The 25995-nt window shown below is 41.0% G+C and overlaps 1 protein-coding gene and 1 pseudogene across 6 annotated transcripts in view; one reads left to right on the top strand and one right to left on the bottom strand.

Annotated features, from left to right (window-relative positions):
- The window catches only part of PALM2AKAP2 (PALM2 and AKAP2 fusion), a 515750-nt gene that overhangs the window by 412778 nt on the left and 76977 nt on the right, over positions 1-25995 (top strand). The gene's annotated exons all lie outside the window — the stretch shown is intronic.
- Positions 10141-10235, bottom strand: LOC114113336 (U6 spliceosomal RNA; annotated as a pseudogene).

The raw sequence follows: 25995 nt of genomic DNA, 5'->3' as shown, positions 1-25995 counted from the left end.
CAGGGATAATAGTACTTTCCCCATAGAATTGTTGGGAGGATTAAATGGGAAAACATTGAAAGAGAGTTTAACAGAGAGCATGACATGCAGTTAGCATTCAAGACTAACATACGTGTTACCCACTAACGCCAGTCAGTTATTTTTAATATATTGTTCTTGTTCTTTTAATATGCCTAAATACTGGTATCTGCATTTGCCACAATTTTGCAAGTATTTGTGGTTCCTATCCTGTCTTTCCTCTTCACTTCCCTTTAAGATTATGATCGTTTGCATGGTAATTGATTCTAGAGATTCTCAGATTATTGAGTAAGAATAAACTGTTTTTATCAGATAACTGATAATAAAAGTGGATGTGGCCTGGCTTTCGTATCCACAGGAGGATATAGAATGAGGAAAGGAAAGACCGTTAGTAGATAACCTTCATCTAACTGGGGAGGAAGTTGGCTTTCTCTAGCTCTGGACCTGTTAGAAGGGAAGGCTAGGTTCCATCTCTTGGTAACGTAGGTCTGATAGATAACATTGCCCATGTAGATAATGCTATTGTGGCTATTTTCACAATTAAAAAATTCATGTTTAGATTATTTTCATCTTGAATATTGAAATAATCTCATTTTTTCTAGTAATGCTTAAAATTTGGGGGCTTCCCACGTGGCACTAGAGGTAAAGAAACCTCCTGCCAATGCAGGAGATGGAAGAGATGCAGGTTCAAGATCCCTGGGTTGAGAAGATCCTCTGGAGAAGGAAACGGCAACTCACTCCAGTATTCTTGCCTAGGAAATCTCTGTGGACAGAGGAGCCTGTCGGGCTGCAGTCCATGGGGTAGCAAAGAGTTGGACACAACTGAGCACAAGAAAACTTAAAAAAATCAAATTGATAGCTTTGCTAAGTTAAATGTTTTTCTACATGGGGGTGCCCTAAGGTATTCTAGAATGTAGGTCTAGGACACACCTGACTGCTGCATTCCTCTGTTCCTGTTTGTCTGCTTGGTATTTCCTACCCAGAGGTCCATGGACTTCAAGGCAATTGAATCCATTATTACCCATGAGAAAAAAAAAATCTGAGTCTGCCTTGCCCCAACAATAGATTTCTCTTTAAAAAAAAAAAAAAAAAAGGCATTTGAGAGGAGTGGGTGCGAACAGAGGAATTTCCTCCTCCACCCTCGCTGTTGCTAAGCTGTAAGCTAATATTGTGAGAGAGAAAAACAGTCAAGGTCTCAGCTTTCCCTGCCATGCCATTTTGTAGTTCTGTTTACTAGTGTTAATGAAGCTTTCCCTCCATCATATGCTGCTTAAAGCTGACCGGTTTGTCCTTAGGTTGCCGACTAGGGAGCTTTGCTTCAATTAGCTAAAGGTGCCCAGGCCTCTCCACCCCTCCTGGAGTTCTGTTTACTCCGTGGTGTCTTTCGATCAGCTTTTCTGATCGAGAATTTATTTATTTACTCGGTCTGCTTATTTATTTACTTACTGATTTATTCAGTCTGCTGGGGTGGGTAAAGGAATATTGTGCTACCTTTAAATGTACTCATCTCTTTGCCATTACAAGTGAAAATCAAACTTGGAGATTGCTTTTGTTTATTTAAATTTGGAGGCTTTTCTTTTTGCCAAAATCTCTGGAGAAGGGTAAGGCCATGGTGGTTGAAATACTTTTGTGGCTTTTACCGAGGGAGGATTTAGCAAGTGCATTTCCCAGGTTGGGTTTAGAATCATATTTGTTTATGTTCCAAACTTTTCCCCCCTGTAATACCATAATTTTGAGTATCAGCAGAACTGGGGGCAGATCGTATTTCATGGAATGTGTAATCCTTTGGGGTTGTATATTTTACTCAAATAAACTTTCATGATGGGTTGTCCAAATAGGATGAAGTCTCCAGCAGGTTTCACTTGGCTAATTTTGTTCTTTTCTTGCTTTCCTGATCAGACTTCTGTCCAACACCCCTTGAAGTGGGCAACTGAATAGGGTGAAAGTAAAGATTTGGAGTGATGGTGCAGTTACTGAGAGGTATTTTGGGCTTGATATTATCTGATGGTAATAATAAAGTGATATAGGAACCCCTACTTGAGCTGCCCCAGCCGTGGGTCTGGGGTGTTCTCCAGTGGTGGAGAGTACTCCTCTCTTGGTTGTCTCACTTCTGGGCACCAGAAATATCAGCCCTTGGTTAACAGAGTGTAGGACGGCCCACCGTGGAAGGCCTAAGAGTACACAAACGAGAATAGAGTGTAGGAAGGAAGTTGACAGTTTTCAGGGACAGCTCGACCTAATTTGCAAACTGTTATGTTCTCTAAAGCCATAGAGTAATCCACAGACTAGTAATCCACTAGTAATCCTAGTCAAAGGGCTAGGTTGTAGGGAAAGAATCCTGTAGAACTGAGGCGTTCAGAACAACTTAATCAAGTTACTCTACCTCCCGAAGCCTTGGTTTTGCAAACTGCAAAATGGGGCTAGTGATACGTATGATTAGTGGTTTCTGTGTAGGAACCAATCCAGAGTAGCTGGCATATTGTCAATACTATGTTTTTAATAAATGTAAATTTCTCCCCTTCAACCATTCAGGATCAAGTAAGTTGCCATGTAGAAGTGTTTTGGAAACTGTGGATATTAATTATTACTTGACTCTTAGTTGACTTAAACATTTGTTTGTCCCAGGAATAGAGAAAAATGCCCTTTGATCATGAGACAGGTGCATTTTTAGTATGTTAAATCCACTGCCTATCTTTCTTGTGGCTTATTAATGTGGGTGGTTTCAACCCTTCCATATTCTCAATGGCACAGAACCTTCAGCTCTTTTAATCAAGTAGGTTCTTAGATTATCTTTACGAGGTAATCATGTGAGTGGGTCTCTGTCGGCTCCAAGTTAAATGATGTGTGCGTCTTCTTTCTGGCTTAACTCTAAAGCTGTAGGATGACTGGGAGGCACTGATGAAATGACAGCTTCCAAACAGCCTATCGGCCTCACAGAACCTGTGGCTCTGGGAAGACAAGTGAGGCAGACCTAGAATCATAATGGAGTGACTCCCCGTGGTCCCCTCACACTCACTGCTTTCCACCTAGTCTGATTTATCAGGGATGATGTGAACATGATTCAGAAATGGTTTTATGATAATTTTTTGTGTGTGGTTGAATCATATCTGGTGGCTTTTTCCATTTTTCTAATGTTATCTGATTAGCTCAGGGAAGCCAAACTTTATTGTCCTGACTCATTGAGGGAAGCTGCTTGCTCATGAATGGGGAGACCCTGGGGAGGAAGAGGATTGGCAGGCATTCCCACCTGATGGGTATCCTGGCAAATTCCAGGGAGGGGAGCATGTGACACGACTTCCAGCGAAGTCTTAATAAAACCTTGCAGAAGACCCATTGTGGAAACACTTTCACCTGCGTTAATACACCTGCGTTAATACACTCCTCTTCCCCTGAGAGGAGGCCGAGCTGACATCACCCCGTCCCATTTTGCACAATAAGAAACTGAGTCTCAGAGATGCTAAGGGAATGGCTTAGCATCCCACACTTAGATCTAATGATATTTCAGATGGATACAGAGCACCGAAGTTAGAGGAGAATGGGAAATTTAGAAAGAGGTTCTCTTTCTACTTTAAACTTTTCTCTGTTGGCTGGATAGCTTCCAAAGAGTTACAATAATTGTTTTAAAAACTAAAAATGTGTTATGTTTATTAGTCAACTTTAAGGAAATGAAAAAGGACCTAATCAATCCTTTAGTTCAGTTCAGTCGCTCAGTCATGCCCAACTCTTTGCAACCCCATGGACTGCCGCATGCCAGGCTTCCCTGTCCATCATGAACTCCCAGAGCTTACTCAAACTCGTGTCCATCGAGTCGGTGATGCCATCCAACCATTTCATCTTCAGTCGTCCCCTTCTCCTCCTGCCCTCAATCTTTCCCAGCATCAGGGTCTTTTCAAATGAGTCAGTTCTTCACATCAGGTGGCCAAAGTTTTGGAGTTTCAGCTTCAGCATCAGTCCTTCCAATGAATATTCAGGGCTGATTTTCTTTAGGATTGACTGGCTAGATCTCCTTGTAGTCCAAGGGACTCTCCAGAGTCGTCTCCAACGCCACAGTTCAAAAGCATCAATTCTTTGGCGCTCAGCTTTCTTTGCAGTCCAACTCTCACATCCATACATGACTATTGGAAAAACCATAGCTTTGACTAGATGGACCTTTGTCAGTAATGTCTCTGCTTTTTAGTATGCTGTCTAGGTTGGTCATAGCTTTTCTTCCAAGGAGCAAGTGTCTTTTAATTTCATGGCTGCAGTCACCATCTGCAGTGATTTTGGAGCCCTAAAAGAAAAAGTCTGTCACTGTTTCCATTGTTTCCCCATCTATTTGCCATGAAGTGATGGGACCGAATGCCACGATCTTCGTTTTCTGAATGTTGAACTTTAAGCCAACTTTTTCACTCTCTTCTTTCACTTTTACCATGAAGCTCTTTAGTTCCTCTTTGCTTTCTGCCACATAGGTGGTATCATGTGCATATCTGAGGTTATTGATATTTCTCCCGGCAGTCTTGGTTCCAGCTTTTGCTTTATCCAGCCTGGCATTTCTCATGATGTACTCTGCATATAGGTTAAATAAGCAGGGTGACAATATACAGCCTTGACGTACTCCTTTCCTAGTTTGAAACCAGTCTCTTCCATGTCTGGTTCTAACTGTTGCTTTGTGACCTGCATACAGATTTCTCAGGAGACAGGTAAAGTGGTCTGGTATTCCCATCTCTTTAACAATGTCCACAGTCAAAGGCTTTGGCGTATTCAATAAAGTAGAAATAAATGTTTTTCTGGAATTCTCTTGCTTTTTCAATGATCTAATGGATGTTGGGAATTTGATCTCTGGTTCCTCTGCCTTTTCTAAATCCAGCTTGAACATCTGGAAGTTCATGGTTAACGTTCTGTTGAAGCCTGGCTTGGAGAATTTTGAGCATTACTTTGCAAGTGTGTGAGATGAGTGCAATTGTGTGGTAGTTTGAGCATTCTTTGGCATTGCCTTTCTTTGGGATTGCAATGAAAACTGACCTTTTCCAGTCCTGTGGCCACTGCTGAGTTTTCCAAATTTGCTGACATACTGAGTGCAGCACTTTCACAGCATCATCATTTAGGATTTGAAATAGCTCCACTGGAATTGTATCACTGTCACTAGCTTTATTCTTAGGGATGCTTCCTAAGGCCCACTTGACTTTGCATTCCAGGATGTCTGCCTCTAGGTGAGTGATCACACCATCGTGGTTATCTGGGTCATGAGGATCTTTTTTGTATAGTTCTTCTGTGTATTGTTGCCGTCTCTTCTTGATATCTTCTGCTTCTATTAGGTCCATACCTTTTCTACCCTTTATGTGCCTTTATTAGTTCAGTCCTCTCATTTTTACAGATCAGAAGACTTGTGTTGTTAAGTAATTTGCTCAGGGTGATACATAAACTGACGTGGTACAAAGTATATTTCAAAAACTTGGTAGACTAAGTGTGATTATTTAAGCTCTGTGTTCTACTAAATGCATGTTTAACTGCCTGGACTAGCCCCGATAACTCTGGCTGTACTGTTGACAGAAAGGCTCCTGACCTTTGGCTTTGGGATCTATGAGACCCGGGTGGGAACTTGGTGTTTCTTGGTACCCTCATGACCTTGGGGCACATGACCCTTCTTCCTTATATCTATTTCTTCATCTGCAAATGGGAATTATAATTCCCATCTTGCAAGGTTTGAATTAGATATTAGATGCAGTGAATTAGTAGAATCCACTGGAAATTACCATTTTTATAGATTAAGATGGTCAGGTATTAGAAATTTCATATAGTTTAATCTAAAACATAAAGGGGGCTTCGCTGATGGCTCAGTGGTGAATAACCTGCCTGCCAATGCAGGAGACTCGGGTTCAATCCCTGGATCGGGAAGATCCCCTGGAGAAGGAAATGGCAACTCACTGCAGTATGCTTGCCTGGGAAATCCAACGAACAGAGGAGCCTGGCAGACTACAATCCATGGGGTCACAAAAGAGTTGGACATGACTTAGAGACTGAAATACAACAAGAAAATATGAAGAGTCTAATAGATACTTGGTAAATAGTGACTGTTCAGCTTGTAATACAGGATGAAATAGAATTTTTATGGACATTATGGAGTGGTCCCAAATATTTTCTTTTCTTAAGGAAACTGTAAAGATGAAAATGACTCTGCATTTTCTTAAATTTTACAAGTGCCTTTGGAAAGCCTTCTTACTTGAGCACCGCCCGCACCCCCGCTCCCCCTCCCAGGACGTGTTTCATCTTTTGATGTCTTTGGCAGTTCATGGCTCAGTTGACTTTCTTCTGTTGCTCCTGGGGTCAGGTCCTATATAATTCCTCCTTCTGGTTTTCTTTCATTGATGATCAATTATTTTTAGGTTAGAAACTTTTCTGCACAGCAACTGCCCTGCCTCACTGATGCATGGAAAATGAGTATACTCTCAGGGTTTTTGGTCCTGTTATTGTTTCTTATTGGGTAAATTTTGGCTAAAATTCTATAAAATTCACTCAGATGCAGTAGTATTATGGAGTTCTAAGAACCTGTGGATGACTTTTGGGATAGATACCTGTGTTCTGGATATCGCTGTGATATTGACTGTTTTGCCTTGGACTCCATATGATTCATTTAGTAATATACAAGATCTATAAGATCATTGTAAGTAAGAAAATGCTTTCTTATGATTTTTTCTTTTCAGTATACATAGTGCAGAGAGTGGGTGGTAGGGAAACACTGAGGGCTGAGTTATTATTAGTTCATATTATTATTTCATTGTATTGTATTCCAGTTTTTTATTATCATAAATTTTCTCTGAACCAATATAACACTACATTCAGGGAAGTGTATTGCTTAATCCAGTTGATAAAAGAACTTTTAACCATGTTTCATTATAAAACCATTGACATGGGTGTGGGGCGGGGGTGTGTGGAGAAATAGAAAAGAAAAATGAGAAAATCTTAATCTTCATCATTTTCCATAGACTTCAACCCAATTTTCTACTCCCTAAAGTGACAGGCTATGCCTTTTTGTTTATTGTCTTTTGGATGATTAAGAAAAAGGAAGCTGACATTTGTGTAAAATTTAACTCAGTCAACAACTTCAGATGCCTGGGTGATACATGTCACTCTGCACACATTTTCAAGATTTATCTTGTTTCATTAAAACTGTAGACATGTCATCTGTTTTACTTGTCTACATAGTTTTTTTTTAAATTTAAATTCATTTATTTTAATTGGAGGCCAATTACTTTACAATATTGTATTGGTTTTGCCATACGTCAACATAAATCCGCCATGGGTATACACATGTTCCTTATTATTAGGCAACTTAGTAGTCTTATAATCTAGGTAAAAACAAGAAATAGAAGAAGTGGGAAAATTGGAAGAATAAATTCCACCACCTCCAGTGCAGCAGTAGCTGTCAGTAATACTGAAATATGAAAGGATCAAGCTGATTGAGAGCAACATGGGTTGAGAGAGAATTAGGAAATTGTCATCCTTATGTGCATGCATTTAGATGCCCTATTAAGAAACCACATCTAAGGTAGTAACATTCAAACTTTTTTCTAAAAGTTTCATCATTTAGTTACATTTCCCAGGTGGCCACTAGAGAATGGGTTTGGGGGTGCTTGCCGGTGGTCCAAGGCCGGTGAGGACTTCTGAGGGCAGTGGTGGAGGGGGCAACAAAGAAGAGACATATGTTCTCCCCTGACCTTTCACGCGACCCCTCCTTGGCTCCCTTCCCACCCTTCCTCCTTTTGTCTTTTTCTCCGCTGTGAGTTAGGGCAGGATTCTATGGCAGCCTTTCAAGATATGCCCTTAGCTTATGCTCTGGGAATTAACCCAGTGAATTCTTGCTTCTCGTAAATAGTAACTCATGCCCATCAGCCAGGGTGGCACATAAAAGAAACAGGCTGGGATGTCCAGGACCAGGCTGCTAGCACTGAATCAGGGCTCATTGTAGCCCCGCACTGTCTGCCTGTGTGTGAAGGACGGAGGAGAGCTGAGCTTAGACCACGAGGGCAAAAGGAGCCTCTCCATACACCCTGCAGCCATGCTGGGATGGTTTGGAGTGATGAACTCACTCTGGACCAGCTCCACATCTTGCCCGGCAGGTCACCAAGCAGAACGGGACAGTCCCTGATTGATCAGCTGTCTCCCAAAACTGTCTTCTGCTAATTTTGGACTGTTCTAGAATCATGCCGGTGACAGAATTTGCCTATGGTATCATTTGTGAAAAAGGAAAAAAAAAAATGAAGGTGGACCTGAGAGACGTGAGCTGTCCTGGGTCCTCCGTGGTCTGAGAATGGCACTAAGGGTTTGAAGGAAGGGAGGGGGATGAGGATGGGGAGGACATTGGTTGACAGAATTAGGAAACAGTCGTCCTTATGTGCAGGAGCCATGCCTTGTTTGGGGAAGCAGTGTTTATATAGCATAAGTGCTCTAGAGGTATACAGACCACCAGGAGGCATAGTCCTCCATGTTGATGCCTGCCCAGATAGCCCACCTCAGAGAGCAGCCAGCTCTTAGACCTACACTTTGATTCAATGACTCTTCCTTAAATCTTGCTCTCACCTCATGGGCTACTTAATTCATTTCCCCTCTAGAGTTTGGCCCCAACTCCACCTTGGTCGATACCACAAATGACCCTCTTTCCTGGGCTCACCCAGCTGGCTTCCCTCTTTCATTCCTTGCTTAACTTAGCATGTCGACTTCAATGTGAGACTCTAGGAGGATTTCATTAGAAAATGGAAATCTGAGACAATCAGGAAGAGTAGAAATACATCCCTGTTTATCCTTAGGTCCAAGAATTCACATGGCAACCAACGCAAACTGTTAAGTATTGCCTTAGGAAAGATTCTACCACTGTGCTTGCCAGGTACAAGAAAGGAAAATGACAGTTGATTCTGCATTGCTCTCAGAATATCCTCATTGTAAATTTTCAAGCACAGAATGAGCCTTTGTGTAAAACTCCAAAACTTCTATCTCTCTCTGCAAGTCCATCTTAATGACAGATTCTCTGTTCTGAGCAAGAATGCATCATCGTCATGGCCGGTCTTATGTTTTCAGATAAACACAAAGCTTTGGGGGGGAAATGCTTAAGTAAAAAGACTAAGGGTTGATCTCCCATGGGAGTTCCTGAAGCCCTTCTCAACTGAAACGTTTGAAACAAGTCTCGTGACCTGGCCTAAGCATTGCCGTGGCTGACAACATTTAGCGTGTTCTACAAAGACCTATTTGTGATCCACAGACTTGGGTCACGGTTAGCCTAGCCTGCTTTATCTCAGTTAAAAGACTTTTGTTGAAAGAACAAACAAGGAAGTTCACATGAGTCTAGAAGGTATTTTAATAAAGAGGATGTGGTACATGTATATAATGGAATACTCAGTTCAGTTGCGTTCACTCACTCAGTCGTGATCAGTCGCTCAGTCCTGTCTGACTCTTTGCAACCCCATGGACTGCCAGGCCTCCCTGTCCATCACCAACTCCCAGGGCTTGCTCAAATTCATGTCCAGTCCACCGAGTGAGTGATGTCATCCAACCATCTCATCCTCTGTCGTACCCTTTCCCTCCCACCTTCAATCTTTGCCAGCATCAGGGTCTTTTCCAGTGACTCAGTTCTTCACATCAGGTGGCCAAAGTATTGGAGCTTCAGCATCAGTCTTTCCAATGAATACTCAGGACTGATTTCCTTTAGGATGGACTGGTTGGATCTCCTTGCAGTCCAAGGGACTCTCAAGAGTCTTCTCCAACATCACAGTTCAAAAGCATCAGTTCTTCAGCGCTCAGCTTTCTTTATGGTCCAACTCTCACATCCATACATGACAACTGGAAAAACCATTGCTTTGACAATATGGACCTTTGTCAGTAAAGTAATGTCTCTGTTTTTTAATATGCTGTGTTGTTTGGTCATAGCTTTTCTTCCAAGGAGCAAGCGTCTGTTAATTTCATGGCTGCAGTCACCATCTGCAGTCATTTTGGAGCCCCCCCAAAAATTAAGTGTGTCACTGTTTCCATTGTTTCCCCATCTATTTGCCATGAAGTGATGGGGCCGGATGCCACGATCTTTTCTTTAAAATTAATTTATTTTTTAATTGAAAGATAATGACTGTACAGAATTTTGTGTTTTCTGTCAAACCTAGAAATGTGGAAAGCTTCACGAACTTGCATGTCATCTTTGTGCAGGGGCCGTACTAATCTTCTCTGTATTCCAATTTAGTATATGTGTTGCACGCTCTTCATTTTTTGAATGTTGAGCTTTAAGCCAACTTTTTCACTCTCCTCTTTCACTTTCATCAAGAGACTCTTTAGTTCCTCTTCACTTTCAGCTATAAGAGTGATATCATCTGCATATCTAAGGTTATTGATATTTCTCCCGGCAGTCTTGATTCCAGCTTGTGCTTCATTCACTCGGACGTTTTGCATGATGTACTCTGCATATAAGTTAAATAAGCAAGGTGACAATATACAGCCCTGGTGTGCTCCTTTCCCAACATGGAACCAGTCTGTTGTTCCATGTCTGGCTGTAACTGGAGTGGAATATTTCTCAGTTATTAAAAAGAGGGCTTTCCTGGTGGCTCAGATGGTAAAGAATCTATCTGCAATGCAGGAGACCCAGGTTTGATCCCTGGGTTGGGAAGATCTCCTGGAGAAGGGAATGGCTAACCACTCCAATATTTCTGCATGGAGAATTCCATGGACAGAGGAGCCTGGCAGGCTGTAGTCCATGGGGTCACAAAAAGCTGGACACGACTGAGCTACTAACACATTAAAAAGAATGAGGTAATGCTATTTGCATGCTGCATGGATGGACCTAGAGATTATCATACTAAATGAAATAAGTCAGAGGAGAAAAACAAATACCATATGATATCACTTATATGTGGAATCTAAAATACAACACAAATTGAACCTATCTATGAAACAAAAATAGACTCCCCGATGTAGAGAACAGATTTGTGCTTGCCACTGGGGATGGAAATGGAGGAGGGAATGATTGGGAGTTGGGATTCAGCTCAGTTCTGTTCAGTCGCTCAGTCGTGTCCAACTCTTTGCGACCCTATGAACCGCAGCACGCCAGGACTCCCTGTCCATCACCAACTCATGTCCATTGAGTCAGTGATGCCATCCAACCATCTCATCCTCTGTCTGGGATTAGCGGATGCAAACTATTATATATAGGAAGGATAAACAAGGTCCTAATGTATAGCTCAGGGAATTATATTCAGTATTCTGTGATAAACTATAATGGAAAAGAATATGAAAAAGAATGTGTCTAACTGAGTCACTTTGCTGTGCAGCAGCATCAGAAATTAACACAGCATTGTAAATCAACTATATTTCAATAAAAAAAAATTTTTCAAAAAGAATGTATTTTAGATGCCAGCTCCAAGGATAAAACTAAAGGGCAAATAATATTAAGTTTTCACAGTTTCTCCAGGGACTCGGTTTCACAACCAGACATCATCGCTTCTATATAAAAAATTTTCCTTAAAAGTCTTTTCTCTGTGTAGATCCTGAAAACAATTTGGGGGGCAGGTACTATATTTCTTAAATGTAACTAGCAAATATATTATATAGATGTATTGACTTTTTTCTGAAGGAAAAATTGACTGCTACTTAGCTTAAACTTTTAACTGTCCTATTGTTCCATCAAGATATTTATATAGCTTCATGTATTTCTCCACAAAATACATATTAATTACAGAGGGAACAGAGTAAATACAAAGTGGAGGAACCTGGCAGACACCACCATAGTCACAAATTAAAATTTAACACCATCAGTAATTAGACAAGCTGACATTGGTCACCATCCAATGAAATGAGCAAGAGAAAAACAGCATCACTTCTGTGCTCTTCCTACAAAAACCAGTGATTTGGATCTAACCATGAGAAAATATCAGATAGTGCCAAACTGAAGAGCATTCAACAAGATAACTGGCTTGTAATTTTTTTTTACGCATCAAGATTATGAAAAACCAAGAAAGTGCCCCAAATTGAAGGAGACTAAAGAAGCATGAGAATTAATGCCACATGGGACCCTAGATTGAACCATTTTGTTGATAACAACATCACTGAGATAACTGTTAAAGTTTAGATGGTGGGATTCTGTCAGTGTTAATTCCATGATTTGGAAGCTGTACTGTGGCTAGGTAGGTTAAAAAAAGACAAAGCCCTTATTTTTAGGAAATGTACACTGAAGTATTAGGAATAATGAGCCTTAGGTTTACAATTGGCTCCAGTGGTTTAGAAAAAAAAATTACATACACATGCATTCTAGTAATGTCTTAAGGTAACAGACATTATTGCAGGAGATGAACTAGAAGGGGACAGTGATTTCTGCTGTCAGCCTCACAAGCTTGAGAAAGTTCTAGCTGAGGCTGGGAGTGCCAGTGTTTGCATGCACCGATCCTGTAGTCTGCCCCCGCTTTTCTGAGATTTTAGTGGAAAGTAATTTCAAATATGTTGTGAAATTTACTAGTGTGAAATTGCTGCTGTAAACAGTATTTAATCTGTTTAGGTCTTATCTTCAAATTCCTCTGACATGAAGTATTAAGCCTGTACGTAGAAGTCTTTGAAGACTAAATTAGATGTGTATGTAATTCATATAAGCTTATAATTTACCTATAATACTTGTTCTCCTGATTATCAAAATACTATAAAAACTGTAGATACACAAGAAGTATAAAACAATAAGAAGAAAATAAAGTTCAATAGAATATCACCACTCAGAAACCACAGGCCGCTGGTAATATTTAGGCTTATTGATTTCTAATATATGTATTTTTAAACTGTACCCATTCTTGAGATGTCTTCCTGAATATATAGTTTTTACTACAAATTCAAAAATATTAAATACCAAAAAATACTAGTTTTATATCCTAGTGTTTTTATTCATTTTAGCATAAGCAATTTCTCATTAACAAAATTTCAGACATTTAAAAATTTTATTTATTTTTTAATTGAAGGATAATTGCTTTACAGAATTTTGTTGTTTTCTGTCAAAACTCAGAGGTTTGTCAGACATTTTTAAGTTTTTCATTTTAAAATAATTTTCAGCTTAGAAAATAGTTGCAAGACTAATATAAAGAGTTTTCATGTTGCACTCACCAGTTGTGAACATTTCTCATAGTTCAGTTCAGTTCAGTCGCTCAGTCATGTCCAACTCTTTGTGACCCCATGAATCACAGCACGCCAGGCCTCCCTGTCCATCACCAACTCCCAGAGTTTACTCAAACTCATGTCCATCAAGTTGGTGATGCCCTCCAGCCATCTCTTCCTCTGTTGTTCCCTTCTCCTCCTTCCCCCAATCCCTCCCAGCATCAGGGTCTTTTCCAATGAGTCAGCTCTTCACATGAGATGGCCAAAGTATTGGAGTTTCAGCTTCACCATCCGTCCTTCCAATGAACACCCAGGACTAATCTCCTTTAGAATGGACTGGTTGGATCTCCTTGCAGTCCAAGGGACTCTCAAGAGTCTTTTCCAACACCACAGATCAAAAACATCAATTCTTCAGTGCTCAGCTTTCTTCACAGTCCAACTCTCACAACCATACATGACCACTGGAAGAACCATAGCTTTAACTAGATGGACCTTTGTTGGCAAAATAATGTCTCTGCTTTTGAATATGCTGTCTAGGTTGGTCATAACTTTCCTTCCAAGGAGTAAGCATCTTTTAATTTCATGGCTGCAGTCACCATCTGCAGTGATTTTGGAGCCCCCCCAAAAAAGTCTGACACTGTTTCCCCATCTATTTGCCATGAAGTGATGGGACCAGATGCCATGATCTTAGTTTTCTGAATGTTGAGCTTTAAGCCAGCTTTTTCATAGTTACTTTGTCTTCATGTTCATGTATATGTGAATTTACATATATAATGTATTATTATACATATTTGGGAGTTTGTGGCTCAGATGGTAAAGAATCTGCTGGTCTATGGGGGAGATCCAGGTTCGATTCCTGGGTCAGGAAGATCCCTTGGAGAAGGAAATGGCAATCCACTCCAGTAGTCTTGCCTAAAGAATTCCATGGACAGATCAGCCTGGTGGCTATAGTCCATGGGGTCGCAAAGAGACACAACTGAGTGACTGTTTTTTTTAGTACAGATTTAGATATTAGTTTTAATATTCCTTTTTCTGAACCATTTAAAAATAAGTTGCAGACCTCATGCTCTTTTATGCTATTTTATATAATCAAAGTTTGAAAATTCAGGAAATTTGATATTGATACAAACTAATATATAAACTCCATTTTCATATATTCTTAATTTTTCTCCAAAATGCCCTTAATAGCAATATTTTTTTTTTTTTTACCTCAAAACCAGGATCCAATTCAGGGTCATTTAGATGTCGTGTCGCCTTAGCCTCTTTTCATCAAGAAAAGTTTTTCAGCCCTTTTCTTGACATTGACATTTGTGAAGAGTACAGGCAGTGTCCCCTACACATGGTCACAGTACAAAACATTCTGTTGAAATTTATTTAGATAATGGTTTATGTTGGGTGGTTTGGTGGCTTCCAGATGTTTGCCTTTATAAATAATATTGCAGTGAACAGCCTTATACTTAAAGCTTTTGTAAGCATTCCTCATTATTTTTGTCTAATGAAATCCTGGAAATGAAAATGCTGGGTAAATTACCCTCTAATAAGAAAAAAAAATAAAACTGCTTGGTTTCTTTTTTTAATAAAAGAAAAGAAAATGCTGGGTAAATTGGCTTGGGTATGAACGTGTTTCCAAATTGCTTTCCAGAAGAATGAAAAGGACAATAAAAAACCACATAGGTACCTATGGAATATATTTTATGTTGTTAATGTTTTGTAAGTTTTCTCTTACATTTCTGTTAGATGGGCTGTGTTACATAAGAATGCCAGGTACTAAATTACGTGCACATGTTTAGAAGTATAGAGAAGACAGCGTCACCAAAGCTGCTTCTGAGTGTGTAGGCAAGCCAGTTGTTCTGGGTTGCTTGTTCATTTGAAACTGATCGTGGCTTCTATTGAGGTAAGATGCCTGTATCTTTGTTGGGCCTCCCTTCCACTGCCTGTATAGATAAAGCTTGAATGTTTATTGTATGGGCAGTTCTTAACATTTAGCACATGAGTAAGGTGAAGACTCCGCCTGCAATGTGGGAGATCTGGGTCTGATCCCTGGGTTGGGAAGATCTCTTAGAGAAAGGAAGGGCTACCCACTCCAGTATTCTGGCCTGGAGAATTCCATGAACTGGTGCATGGGGTCGCAGCGAGTCGGACACGACTGAGCTTCACTTGCACTTTCAAGGCAGTCCTACAGACAGTATGATGGCACTTGTCTCCGAAATAAGGCTGCTGGGCCTTTGTTCTGTGAAGTGGATAGATTTGGTGGCGAGCCCTCCGTCAGTTTTGAGAAACAGTGTTCTTGGTAATTAACAACATAAACTCTGGAGTCTGATGCTTGGGTTTGACTCTTACCTTACCACTTACTGTGTGACAATGGGCAATCCCTTAACCTCTCTGAGCCTTGATTTCTTTGTCTGTAAGGGGGATCATAGTGGTACCCATCTAATAGGGTAGTTGTGTGGACTAGATGAAGTAACACATAGAGAGCTCCTAGCGGGGCTCATTCTAAGCCCGAATTCAGTGTTCACTTTTATGCTTATTGTGACTTTACGTTCACCTTGCGGCTGTGCTATGCAGTGGCAAAATCACTTTCACATCTTGTGAAGTAGGTAAGGCAGGTATTAGTTCTTCCCTTAGATAGATGGGCAATCCCAGGCTTAGAAACTGAGCTGTGAGCTGCCAAAGCTGTGTGTGTGAGGCTGGGAGGACATCTCTGTTCTCTCACTCACAGGTCAGGGCCCTTGTTCCTGAGATCTGCTTCCTGTTTCATAACTCTACCCGGAAGTCCAAACGTGTTTGGGCAAATGTTGAATCAACCCCAGGATATGTCTTGATATAGCCCAGGCACCAGCAAACGTTTCTGTAAAGAGCAGGCAGTAAATATTTTAGGCTTTGCTGGCCATGTGGTCCATGTTGCCATTACAGACCTCTGCTCTGCCTTTAGAACTTGAAAACTGCCACAGACAATATGTAAATAAAAGGGCGTGGCTTTGTTCCAATAAAATGGCATTTACAAGAACCCATGGCAGCCAGATTTAGTTCCTGCATGGGCAGTTTTTTCTTAATCAACCCCTGATTTAGACAGTCAGTACACTTCCGGAGATGGTGGTAGGGGAAGGGGATTTCATTATGTTGGCCACATAAGAATCGTTTTTGAATCCTTGGATATCTTGAGAAAGGCACCAGTGGCTTAGGCCTGGCACTTAGTAGGTACATTGAGTGCATGCGTGCAAACGTGCTAAGTTGCTTCAGTTTTGTCTGACTCTTTGAGACCCCGTGGACTACAGCCCACCAGGCTCCTCTGTCCATGGGATTCTCCAAGGAAGAATACTGGAGTGGGTTGGCATGCCCTCCTCCAGGGGCCAGGGATGGCACCTGAGTCTTATGTCTCCTTCATTTGCAGGTGAGATCTTTACCACTAGGGCCACCGCTGCTTGGCAAATACAATGAGAATTTCTTCTATCAGCTCATATTTTCCTATGGAGAATTTTTTTAAAGTTGTATATGCCTATATTTTTAAAAAGATCATGGTATATTTAGCATCTGTGAATTTTTAATTTTGTTTTTGCAGCATGTCATTCTGAAATGACATAAAAAGCAGATTGGGAAAAGAATTCTTATCTGCAAATTTATGCAAAAATTTTTTTTAGATATTCATAGTACTAGGTATCAGTTGGCTGTTTGATTTTCATTCTCTTGCAGTGACGGTGATTTTTAATAAAAACTTTCCTTGGGGATTTAGACTGCTTTTGTTTTAATTAGAAGACTATCTCATTTGCACTCTTATACTATTGTTGACTCAAATAATTTAAAAAGTAAGGGCTGAAGACACATTTGTTCTTTCAAAAGTAAACAACTACTCTGTGACAGAGATAAGAACCAGCTTGTGGATACACATGGGGTTTGCTCCGAGAATATTTCTTGTGGTGTGGAAAATGGTAGTGGCGGCCTCTTGACCCTCAGGCCAGTGCACTTATTTGTATTTGATCCATGAGAGCAACCCCTTATGACAACTTGTTTTAGGAAATTTGCATACTTAATTTGAAATATTTCCCTGGGCAGTCCAACCATGGCTGAATAAAGAGGTTTGCTTTTAAAATCAGTGCTTTGTTGCCTTCAATGATTGTTCTGTATCAGCCTGCCAAGATTTATTATTTCCCGTTTGTAGAATTTGATGGAAGTCTCACAGAATCTCCTGGCTACGGTCAGCATTTCATCTGAAAGGCAGCGAATAATACCTTCCTGTTGTACAGCAGGGAGTGAAAACATGTAGCTTTTTAAAATTTTATTTTTGGCCATGCGACTTGTGGGATCTTAGTTCCCTGACTGGGGCTTAAACCTGTGCCCCCTGCAGTGGAAGCTTAAAGTCCTAGACTTTAAGCCACTAGACTGCCAGGAAATTCCTCTGTGTAGCTTATTTTAATCTTCACACTGAGATGTTAGGTTAATTATCAGTTTCTTTTGGTTTTCCCGCGAGGAATCGTATGGAAAAGACTTGGACAGAATCACTGTGGTCTGGCTGTTGGATGGACAGCTTGTCCTGCTCCGTTTTAAGGGGACGCACAGCACTGATCTGTGCGTGTCTCTGTTCTTGTTGCCTACGGAGAGAGATAGATGGCGACTTGGATTGGGAGGTTGAGGTTTCCTATCTCTAAAGTCCCTTTCGTCTCCCTCTCTTCGTCATTCAGTTTCATGAACCTAACATTCTGACAGCTACCATATGCAAGGCACTGTGCTAGGCAGCCCTGGGGACAGAAGCACGTAAGTCATCACTAGTGTTAACCTGCTGTGTCCCAGAAGGGAGACCAGTGGTAGTCACTGACATCCTGGCAGGCAAGGTCTTCAGTGGCTTCTGTTTTTAGAAAAGAAAAAGACAAGTGGGGGTGGGGTGGGGTGGGGAAGTCATATAATCCATCAGTTTTCATTTTTACATTTTATACCAGTAAGAAAAGGTTCTGTAGAAGTTGCCAAGAAGATTGACAGTTTTAGATAATCAAAATCATAGAGATGTGATGTCAGCTAGAGTAAGAGATGGGAGCACAGTGTAGCCTATCTGCTTAGCACACATAGGGGTTATGATTGCACGTGGGAAGCGTGTATTTAGAGCACTGTCTTCCCCAGTCATTTTTCTGATCCCTCTGTCTGCAAAAGCTGTGCTCGCTGGTAACTTAGAACAAATCGCATAGGCTGAATATTGAAAGTATTTTGAGCTCAGGAAACCAGTAAACAGAAAGTTTAACAGTCTGTGGTTGTGTTATTTTGTATCTTTCCAGAGATGAAATGGAAGGTACATTGAAAAAAGAAGTGAATGCAACCTGCTATATAGCACAAAGAATTATACTCAATATTTTATAACTTATAAGGGAAAAGAATCTGAAAGCTTTTATATTTATTTATGTATCTGAATCACTGCTGTACACCTGAAACTAACAGGACTGCAGTAGAAGTGCAGAGACCTAATCACTGAACTGCCAGGGAGTTCTTCGTATACAACACTGTAACTCAATTATACTTCAGTTTTTAAAAGGGACTAACATTTAAAAAATAACTGAAAAATAAAGTGAATGCAGTAAGTAGAAAGAAATACTGCTTCAACCCGGTGACATGCAGAAAGTGCTTTGGGAGTGTTGCAGAAAGACTGTGTACCTTTTAATAAATAAGAAAAGGTGATTCTTGAGACACTCTATTTAGTTACTTTTCCAAAGCCTTCTAGAAGATATCTGTTTTGGAAAATCAACCATACTAGCTTAGGTTGAAGGTTTTCCTCTTGATGGAAAGTAATGAAGCCAGTGATACTTTTCTCAGGGGAAACATTGATTATTTGCATGAGAGCATTTCATCGAGAATTACTGTCATTTGCATTTGGAGGTTCACATTGTTAAAAAGAGAAGTTTTGGAAAGGCAAGGGTGGACTAGAACTGCGGCTTGTATGTTGCCTGTAATCATATATTCCTTTTCTTAGGAACCTGTTTTTCTTAGTGGATTATGTTCTTAAAATAGAGCATACCACATTTACTACCTGGCTTGGCGGGGCACAGCATTTGTTTACAGTTTGGGCTTATGGTCTGTGGACATGAACCTTTTCACAGACAATCCCAGGACTGAAAGGGCTCTTGAAGGTCAGCTAGTCCAGTCCCAGCATCCCCTTCCCAAGCAGTCTCTCTGCCAACAACCGGAGCCTGATTTTCCAGTGGTCATCCAGGCTTTGTTTGGACAATGCCCTGGTGACAGAATATCCTCCCCTGTATGAACTGAAACCTCGCATTGGCTTCTCTTCTTGTGCTTCATCAGTGTGGGGAGTTTCACTGAGTCTGTGCAGTTCGGATATTAGAGATCTGAGGGAACGTTTTCATGCTCCAACCCACCCAGCCTTCTCCATCATGGCCCCCTTCTTCCATCTGTATTTCATTTGGTAGCTAAAGCCCTCTGCCACCAACCTTAACCTTCTTAACATATGGAATCAAGAAAGGAACCTGTGTCCTACTCTCGAATATCACTTCTCTGGCTCTTGGTTTTACGCTTTTGTTAGTACGGCCAAAGGTAATATCGTAATATGGGAGGGTCAGACTCTAAAGGGAGGAGCATTGTGTGGTAAATAAGGAACCCTTGGAATCACTCATGAAGTACAATCTATAGAAGAAACACAAGGCTTTGTGTCTGTAGCCCTTAAAATAATTCTTATTATCCTAAGGTTTGAAACTGCTGATCTGCTCTAAAGAATGGAATTGTTAAAAAAAAAAATCTTATCTGCAAAAGACTTCTGCATAACAAGAGGGGATTGAACTCCTGCATCGCCTTTGCTCCCAACCAAACAAAACCTTTCAAAGGGAGATATTATTGTACTTTATTGTGGTAAAACGTGTAACATCAAATTTCCCATGTTAACCATTTTGAAGTGTACAGTTTAGTAGTAAATACATTCTCATTGTTATACAAGCATCACTACCATCCTTTTCTAGAACTTTCTCATCTTTTCAAACTGAAGCTCTGTATCCATTATATTCAGATTCCCCATCCCTCTCTCCCTCCAGCCCCTGGCAACCATCAGCTCCTTTCTGTGCCCTATGAGTTTGACTCCTCCAAGTCCCGCGTGTAGCTAGAATCACTGGTATTTGTCCTTTGTCCTGGCTTCTTTCACTTAAGGCAATTTTTGTGAAGGCATAAATCCACAAGCATGAGGACAACAGGGAATGAGAAGATAGGAATACAGTTTTGGGCACCAAGGTGAAGGAGACGTATAGTTAAAATAGGAGGCCTGGTCTGTTTTGCAGTCTTCATATGAAATATTTGGCTCTCAGCCTTCCCCAAAGGCAGCTTAGGATCCTATCAGGTCTGCAGAATTTCGTGTTTTTTTATTAATTATGTGTCTGCTTTCGGTCCTCCAAAGTTTTATTTAAGAATTCGTTGGTGGCAAAGAGAAGATCCTATCGTCTTCCAGGGGTTAAAAAAAAAGTTGATCACACGCAAAGATCAGGGATGGGTCTTCACATCTCAATAGCAACACTGGCAGTTAGAAGGCTATGGAGCACTGCCTTCAATAGTCTGGAGGAAAATAAAAGCTAGAACTGTCTATCCAGCCAAACTCTGAATCAAGTGTGAGAGTAGAATAATGCCATTGTCAGACACACACGTGTTTCAGGAACCAGCTGGAGGGAGGTGGTTCACTGCAGTAAAAGAGTAAACCAGGAGAGAGAACTACAAGTGAAACAGGAAATAGGAGATCCGGCATGAACGAGGCAAAGGAAGTTTCTAGAAGCTGCCTGTGGGAACTCGCAGCTCTGCTCCCAAAATGTGTCAGCAGACTCAGGAAGTGATTTCTTTCCCAAGGTGGAATTAATAGAATATCTGATAAAGATATGGTTAAAATTTGGGGCTTGAACTACTGAGAAATATATAAAATACTAAGTAAAGGGGGCAAAGGATTATTATCAATTTTGGAGAAAACAGTAAGATATTCAGAAAAGTCATCATACTTTACCACATGGCTCACCTAAAAGTAGTGTTATGTAATCATGATAATATTGACCTTTAAAATTTTCAGTATAATTATACTGGAAGGATGGGCTTCCCTGATGGCTTAGATGGTAAAGAATCCACCTGCCAACACAGGAGAGACAGGAGACATGGGTTTGACCCCTGGGTCTCGGGAAGATCCCCTGGAGAAGGTAAGGGCAACCCACTCCTGTATTCTCACCTGTAAAATCCCATAGACAGAGGAGCCTGGCAGGCTGCAGTCCATGAGGTCACAAAGAGTCAGACGCCGACTGATCAACTGAGCACATAGTAGGAAAGCATAGTAGGGACATGGGAAAGGTACGCTTATCTGGTGGGGACATAGATCCTTATTTTCTGTGTCGGGAAGTCAATAAATAGTGCCAGCAACTGAGAAACTGCAAAGAAGCTATCTAAAACTGTTATCGAAAATTATCTAAAAGAAGTTAAAACGTTTACTTCCTGGGAGAAAGAATTAGAAGGGAGTGGAGGGATGGAGTTAAGGCATTGAATAAAATCCATAGAACTATTAGGCACTTTAAATCATGTGCTTATATAACTGTAATAAAATAGTGACTAAAATTATAGTGAGTATGGAGAGAGGTACGGGAGGATATGCTCCAGTAAAACAAGGGAGCAAATTTAAAAAGTGGGCAGCGTACAAAAAACCAGGGATCCTGCAAGGTGAAGCCTAGCCATCAACCAGGCAAGAGAGGAGCAGGAGGCTGAAAGCTGTGGAACACAGTGAAGTGGATACATTTTCTGATCCACTCAGCTGTTTAGCAGATGCTATTGGGAGGCTTTACAGAACTTCTGGAATTGTGGGAAGAGTTCCACATTTCACATGACTCTAGTAATGTGAAGACTGAGGAAGGATTAAACAAAATTTGTGAAGTAAATAAAAATATCGGGAGACCAAGTACGAGGGAAGTCAATGGATGTTTAAAACTGATAAATAAGCAAACTAAGGGGTGGGATATGGGAGGGAAATTCAAGAGGGAGGGGGCATATGTATACCTATGGCTGATGCATAGTAAGGTAAAGCAGAGGCCAACACAATATTGTCAAGCAATTATCCTCCAACTGAAAATAAATTTAAATATAAAACAGCAACATAAGATAAACATATAGAAAAGTTTGGCAAATAACGTAAGAAATAACTCTAAAGAGTTGACTGTCATACAAGACTAAGGGATGGGAGGCAGTGAATCAACTTTTTGAACTTTAAAAACCATGTGCCTTTTTATCTAATGAAGATAAAAAATATTTAAAAATAGCAAAAAGGAAAGCAATCACTATGCAGCTGTGCGGGCAGTGTAAAGGATCTTTAGTCTCGTTAAGAGGTGTGTTTATTATTGTGAAGGAGATTGTGTTTGGAAGAGTACCTAGCACACAGTCAGCTCTCAATAAGTAGATCTATTTATCTAAGTAGACGAATTTGCATCTGAAGCAACCAGTCCCACTTAGAGACAGTCCCTTGCAAAGCTCTAGAGAATAACTTGGCCATTTCTTGACCTTCCAAGGTGGTGCCTCTTGCTGGGCGGATTATCCCTGTCGTACCATGGTCAGGCCCGTGACCCCCATAGATGTGTGTGTTTGCATGCACATGCGTTAGGCTGTAAAGTCAGTCCAAAGGCTGTGACTGCATCAGCCTGCCTTGGCCGCCTGTCTTTTGGCCCACTAGACAGTATCAGGCTTCTGGACACACCGGCAGTATTTTCCATACCCTGTGCTACATAGTATATATGTGTCAAGTGTCGCACTCCTTTCCAGTTCTTTCACTACCAATACATCTCTAGGATCATGAAGATCATTAAAGAGCAGATAGTCATTTCATCCTTCTCCTTAAAGTCCCTTGCCCATTGCCCTAAGAATAAAACCCAATCCTGGGCATTCAAGGCCTGTGTGATCTGTGATGTCATCCTCCACCCATTTCTCTAGTCTTATTTCTTGTTACCCTTTACACACCAGTAAAACTAGAGTGTTTACAGCTCTGTAACAATAGTTTGCCATTGCACACCTAAGTATCTTGGCTCTTGCTATTCTTCCTGCCTGGAAGAGCCATTCCCCAGTAACCTGTTACATCTAACTAACCCATACCACTATGGCACCCCTAACTCTATCCCCCTCAAGATTTAGATTAATCAAATCTTCTTCCAGGAAGCCTTCTCTGACTACCCCAGACTGAGTGAAGTATCTCCTTTCCTTCTCTGCTTTCATCCAAGCCCCCTCACGGAGTCTCAGAGGTAATGCATCATCTTAGTATTGCTGATGTGTCCTTCTCGTCCAGACAGGATGGGGGATCCTGTCTGTCTTGATCAGCACCCTATGCTCAGTAGCTGACACAGCTCATTCCCACAAGAACTGGCGCTAATGATGTGGGTCTTCAGGGTTGCAGACATTTCGTCAGAGGCGGCTCTTCTCCTCCGTGGGAGGAGCTTCCTGTCTGTTCTTGAAGGATCCCAAGACTGTGGCCCCCAAGTCTCCAAACTTGTGATCCTGGTTGGAGGCTCCTTTACCTCCTTGTCGTTTGAATGCACAGCTGGCTGCTCTGGATGATCTGTGTAACGTGGTTCCATAGGTCAAAGTTCTGATAAAACAATTCACAATTCACTCACCAAGGAGGGTGGGCTTCCTTCTTTTTCCATTCCCTCAAGGAAGGAAGCACCTGGGCCAGTGCATTGATTCATTCATTCATTGACTCGGCACATATTTACAGAGTGTGCGCTCTATGCCAGGCACTGTTCTGGGTAGTCTGGAGAGGCAGCAGAGAATCAGAGAGGCAAGGTTTCTGCCATCAGGGACCTTGCATTTTAAGGAGGGACGCAAACAATACAAAGCAAACAGGCAGAATCATTTCAGGTGTTAATAAGTGCTGAGAAGAAAAGAAAAGGGAGTGTGGGGTGATCAGGGGAGGCCACCCCAGCCTTTGGGCTGAGGTTGCTCAAGTGAAGAGCTATAGCTGCGCAGTCTTATCTGATTGCCACTGACCACATGTAGCTATTCAAATTTGCATTTAAATTAGTTACATGCCATTAAAAGGTCAGTTCCTCAGTCACACTGGCCACATTTCAGTAGTGAATAGCCAGAATATGGCTAGTGGCTACCATATTGGACAGAGCGGATATAGAACTTTTCCATCATTGCAGAAACACTGGGCAGAGCTGAGCTAGAGCAAGAACATTCAGGGGAAAGGGGCTGTTAGTCTTAGAAGGAAGAAGGATTGAGATCAGAAGAATTGAGATCCTGGAGTAGGACCACCATGGGTTGGGTATGGCATTGAACTAACCTATCTCTGAGTCTTCTCCTCCCCCCAGCCAGCTTAAATGTGTTGATAGAACATTATTCAAACAAGCCCCTCAAATCAGTGAACCTGTGATGTCTAAGGAGAAAGAGAAAAGAGACTACTGGCAGAAGAGCATGTGTACCTGTTTCAAAGAACTGCCTCTTTTAATTTCACTTGTTGAAATTGGAGCTGAAGTCAAGATGGGATTTGTCTGATAGGATTTTTAAAGGAGAATGAAAATGATCTTAGAGATGTTATAAAGCAGGTAAAACTGCTTGAGAAAAGACCTGTTGAAGAATAGGGCAAGGTATTGAGAGGTGAATGGGTATAGAAGTTGTGGTACCTGTATACAATGGAATATTACTCAGGCATAAAAAGGAACAAATTTGAGTCAGTTTGTTGAGGTAGATGAAACTAGAGCCTCTTATGCAAAGTGAAGTAAGTCAGAAAGAGAAAAACAGATGTTGTATATTAACACATGTATATGGAATCTGGAAAGACGATAATGATGAACCTATTTGCAGGGCAGGTACAGAGATTCAGACATAGAGCACAGACTTGTGAACACAGATCAGGAAGGAGAGGATGGGATAAATTGAGAGAGTAGCACTGAAACAGATATTTTGCCATATGTAAACTAGATAGCTAGTGGAAGACTGGTGTTTAACACAGGGGCTTAAGCCGGGGCTCTGTGACAACCTAGAAGGGGTGGGGAGGAGGTTCAAGAGGGAAGGGACATATGTCTACTTCTGGCTGATTCATATTGTTGTATGGCGGAAACCAACACAACACTGTAAGGAAATTATCCTCCAATTAAAAAAAATAGGGCAAGAATATAGCAAGTCCTGACTCGGTGAGAAGTACTGATTGACTCTGGTGGCCAGTGGGTTGAGGGGCTGCCGCTGGCCTTAGAAGCAGGGCGTTAGCCATTCTGACTGAGGCTGAGACTATAAATTCCCATGCTGCTCTCCCAAATCTCTTAAAAACAGGATGACGGTATTTTTTGGTTTGTTGTTTATTTTTAATCCTCCTTAATAGTAGTCCTCAGTAAAAGTAGGATTTTGAAATTTTTATTTCACTTTTTTTTAATACCGAAAGCATTTTGTATTGGGATATAGCCGATTAAAACGTAGGATTTTTGACTCTCATGTCTTAGTTGGCAAGAATTCTATTCCTGTCCCATTAACAGGAGCATCTGTGTCTTGACTTCATTTTGTCTCACTTTTCATGAAGGGCTTGTCTCTTTTTGTGCCTGCCACTTTGCTAAACAAGTTTTCTTCCTCTCTTTGTAAAGGTTCCTTTGTTTGAATTAATAGAGTTACTTGTCTTTACTGTAAACAAGTATCCAGTGACTCTTCTTACTGTGCAGAGCCAGTGGCTTTGCAAGAGGGAAACCGTCTTAAAGGTCACTTTCTGGTGTCTGTATTATAAAATAAGCCATCAGAACTTAAAAAACCAAAACAAAACAGTTGTCCTAACCCCTGCCTCTCCAGGGCTCTGTTACCCCATTACCTTTGAATGCAACTCACACCTCGAATTTTTTGAATCATAATTGATCTGATAAAGTGTAATCCGATAATTAGTAGCTGTGTACAAATAAATACACTCCTGTTTCATTTGCCCTTGAA

Source organism: Ovis aries, chromosome 2 (genome assembly GCF_016772045.2).
Source record: "Ovis aries strain OAR_USU_Benz2616 breed Rambouillet chromosome 2, ARS-UI_Ramb_v3.0, whole genome shotgun sequence".
Lineage (NCBI taxonomy): Eukaryota > Metazoa > Chordata > Mammalia > Artiodactyla > Bovidae > Ovis > Ovis aries.
Note: the sequence above shows the minus strand (reverse complement) of the source record. Positions and strands in the feature narration are given on the sequence as shown.